Here is a 4,519-nt window from a genome sequence, read left to right on the forward strand (position 1 = left end):
AGTCTGACTTCAGTCAGAGCACCTGGTCTTCATGCTTGTTCAGGGGCTGTGGCTAAAAGTATTAGAGACACAGGATCAGCAGGAGAGTCAGGCAACTGGTATTATTTTAAAAGGAAAAATCCATATCCTTCTCAGTTTAGGTTCCCTTTAAGCGGCCGAGGGCAGCAGGGGAAACCTTCTTTGTTCCAATCTCTCTCTGCTTGCTGCCTGGGGGGGTAGAAAAGCTGGAACCTCCGGAGAAGGCTCCTGATCTAATCACAGGGACTTGCAGGGGACAGGATCAGTTCCTATTGGCTCTCTGCTCCTGCCAATCATGGGGATATCCACACGGAAGGCATTTGAAGCTGGTTTTCGCAAAATGAGAGCTGCCAGTAATTAAAGAACATGTTCCTGGGCTTTACTGCATGCTCTGATCTTCATGAATTGACATTTGCTGACATGTGTTGGAGGTGTTTAGCGCACAAGGCGGTAATTTACCTCACTGCTCGGTAATTTCAGCTTTTCATGCGGTAACAGCCTTGATGAATTGACATTTTACTAAATGCTCCGTAAATTCAGCTGTTTTCAGCATTACCATATGGGGTAATGCTTGATGAATTGATGCCAAAGTGTGTTTATTTAACTAAAATATTTTTACACAGTGTCTGTAACAAATATATGTAAAAATCAGCTATTAACTGGCGATCACCAGCTAATAGCTGGACACATAATAAATCTCTAAGGCTACTCATTTCCAAGTGTTTTTTCGCTAGGGGTACAGATGCCGTTTTAAGCCTGTACTTTTTGCATACAGCAGCAGTTCTGGATGCATAACCTGGATACAAGGTTATAAATGAATACGTTTATCGGGTGCTGGGCTCGCTTTGGCTGCACATATACTAAAACTGGAGCAATACAGAGAAAATTAGCATGGCCCCGGATGCTCCAACATAATAATGGATACAATAATTGCTCCATTTATACAGCGATAGACCAACAGTGCAAATGTACAGTGCATGTTATTCTGTCTTTTATATTTTGTGCTTGATACAATGTTGTTACATTCCCTTTTTTTGTTATATTCTGTAACACAAATCATTTGGTTATTGCAGACAGACTCATTGCATGTTTGTGAGAGATATCAGATTGTGGATTTTATTAGATGATCCATTGTTATGCCTGGTACACACCATGAAATCTTCCAGTTGATCAATAATTTCCAGCAGGTCCGATCTGTTTCCGATCAAGAAAAGTATCGATTTTGTGCACCACGGATGTCAAAATCGATCCCATTCTTGATCAGAAGCAGATTGAACACGCTGGAAATTCTTGATCGACAGGAAATTTATTGTCGTTCTGACAGGAAAATTGCATGGTGTGTACCAGGGATTACTTGCTCATTATCTTTCAATAAATTGCTTTGAAAAAAAAAATAATACAGTTTATTGGGTGCCAGCAGTTACATATGAAATAGTTCTGGACAATGCTTGGGACATAAGAAGTCTTCTATTGCTTTCTAATCTGCTGTTAATAAATGGGTCACCTGGTTAAAGTGTGAATAAACTGCCCCAGTGCACTGTGTTTCTCAATAAGGCTGGGCAGAGACAGTGTTGCCGAGCTCCTGTGTCCCTCTTCCTTCATCTCTTCCTGTGATTGGCTGCTTCTGTACCTTCTCATGTACTTGTCAGTTTAAGCATATGATGATATGTCTGATTGTCAGGCAGGCTGACCCAATACTTTGAATCTGAGGGCATTGAGGAAGACTGAAATGAAAAATCCAGGCAACCAGACCTGGCGGGATTTCTTCATTACTTTTACAGTATATCTTAGTAAGCAATGGGCTCACGGTTTGCACCGCAGTACGCAAATCTCTTCATGGCAAAGATTGAAGAAGAATACCTGAATACTTGTCATATAAAACCCATGGCCTACTTCCGTTTTATCGACGACATCTTGATCATCTGGTCTGCAAGTGAGGAGGATCTTATCCAATTTCACAGGAACTTCAATGCCTTCCATCCCACAATCAAACTGAAATTGAGCTACTCTCACAGGGAGATTAACTTTCTTGACACCACCATATACATCAGAGAGAACAGCTTACAAACGTCCGTGTACCGCAAACCGACGGATCGTCCCACATACCTCAGGTATGACAGTTTCCACCCTAAACATATAAAGAATTCCATAATTTACAGCCAAGCAATAAGATGCAATCGGATCTGTTCTGACAAGGATGACAAAGACAAACACCTGGATTACCTGAAGAAGAATTTCATAAAACAGGGATACAATCCTCTAATGGCTGAGACCCAAATCAAGAAAGCTAACAACATCCCTAGGACTCAGCTCCTGGAGTACAAGCAGAGCCAGGAAGAGAGCCGTGTCCCACTGGTAGTCACCTACAACCCACGCCTGGAAATCTTAAGAAAGATTGCAAAAGAACTTCATCCTGTTCTACACAAGGATCAGAGACTGAAAAAGATATTCCCTGAACCTCCCCTCCTAGCGTTCCGACAGCCACCCAATCTTAAGCAGATGATAGTGAGGAGTGCCTTAAATAGGCAAGAACAGAATGGAACATTCCCCTGCCGAGGGAAAACGTGTGGGACCTGTAAACACATCCATTCCACTGACAGGATACTAATACCAGGTACACAACAGGAATACAAAGTACAAGGCACCTTTTCCTGCGACTCGTATACGTGATCATGTGTGCAAAATGCCCCAAAGGAATTTATGTGGGAGAAACAAGTCAACCACTGCGTGATCGCATGACACACCACAGATCCACTATTAACAGCAGGAAAAAGGATATTACAAAATATACTGATCTCCCAATATCAACACACTTTTGTTTACCCGGACACAGTTTAAGCGATTTTCGCGTCACTGTATTAATGGGTGGCTTCAAATCGGGAAACATGAGACTAACACAAGAAACTAAGTTTATACATTGGTTCAAAACTGTAGAAGATGGTTTAAACAAGGACTCTAACTTCTTGTGCTGGTACGATGGGCTTTAAATGTCACAATTCTTTTAATTTTAATTTTTCTATCTTTTCATACATATTTGTGCCATATGCTGTGTAAGATGGAATTCACTGTCACTATTCATTTTATTTGCTTTCAGGTGCTGGCTTTAAATGCCACAATTCTCTTAAGCTTAGAATTAATGGTGCATGTAACCAGGCCAGTCACCATTTGAATTCGGAATTTACGATGTCTCCCCATCACCAGAGTCTGCTTTATGTCATGTTGAGGATTCTATTGATCTTATCAGTTTAGATAGGATGCCTGGGAAAGCCTCCTCAGTAACAGTTAAGGCATCTACGGTAATTACATTTATGTTTGCTAAAGAATGTTTCTCCTCTGTATGTCAGTGTATATAAGCTGTGTTTTTCAGTTTTGATCAGGAACCAGTCCGTTGAAGGCTTTTTATAAGTCGAAAGCTCACTGTTTATCCATCTCTAAGTTAGCCAATAAATGGTATCATCCTGATTCAAAACTTCTTGCTTAGTAAGCAAAAGGTCTACTATACTCATATACATTAGCTGCCATTATCAGGCAACCACGTTTAACGTTAGTGTCTTCCCCGGGTCACCTCTTCCTTACAAATTCCTTAGTTCTTCTGGAGCGGTGTTGGGATGAAGTAGTCATATGGACCATGCCACATGTGGAGCATTCCTGCCTCTTCCCAGCCTATATTCGCCCTGCAGTGGACCATCATCACCCCACTTATGATATGTACCACAATTGCCTATTTATTTGCAGCTACACCTGCCTAGCATTTATACACTGATCTGCTCATCGTATATTTATGCCATTTATGTTTGTCACAATTTCCATGAGCAAATCTTTCATTTCATGTACACAACTATTATTTTTGCACCATTATTGTCCATAGGACCCAGGTTGACTCCATTATTGGATCACACAGACCCAATTTTGGTTGTCCTTGTAGAAATTAGGTGCATGCAGGGAGTAAAGCAGAAAGTATTAATCATCCCCCAAATCCTTCACAATTGAGGGGAGACCTTTAGTTTCTTTATGTGCTAATTTTTAATTTGTTTTAATCCTTTTTGACCTTTTTAATTTTCTTACAAATTAGTGGATGTTACCATTTTGCCGCAAATGAGAAGTGGCCATTGTTCTATGCGGTTTCCCGCTGGGTCTCCTCATGTAGACTAGCACGGCCACAGTAGATAATTGTTGGCAAAAATGGGGTAACAATTAAATGGCTGAACACAGTAGCGCACACTAGTGCGTGAACAGAAACGTGCTAATATGTCCAGGCCTTGAGAGAGGTCAGGACGGGGACTCAAGAGACATTTAACATGTATTGCAATATGTGCAATCTATCTCTGTTTTTTTACAGTTAAAATAATTCAGCTATAAGTGAACATTTGTGGTTACCCACTGGGATGATCAATGAGATGCAAATTTTTCCAAAATGATGCAAATGTATGCAGTTTGAAAATGGACCAATCAATTTAAACCCAGGTTTAAATTGATTGGTCTATTTTCAAGCTGCATATAT

General features: G+C 40.7%; 1 pseudogene; it reads left to right on the forward strand.

Moving 5' to 3' along the window:
* Window positions 1-854: 854 nt before the first annotated feature.
* Window positions 855-954, forward strand: LOC137555094 (U6 spliceosomal RNA; annotated as a pseudogene).
* The last annotated feature ends 3,565 nt before the right edge of the window (window positions 955-4,519 follow it).

The sequence above is a fragment of the Hyperolius riggenbachi genome, chromosome 2 (assembly GCF_040937935.1).
Source record: "Hyperolius riggenbachi isolate aHypRig1 chromosome 2, aHypRig1.pri, whole genome shotgun sequence".
Taxonomy (NCBI): domain Eukaryota; kingdom Metazoa; phylum Chordata; class Amphibia; order Anura; family Hyperoliidae; genus Hyperolius; species Hyperolius riggenbachi.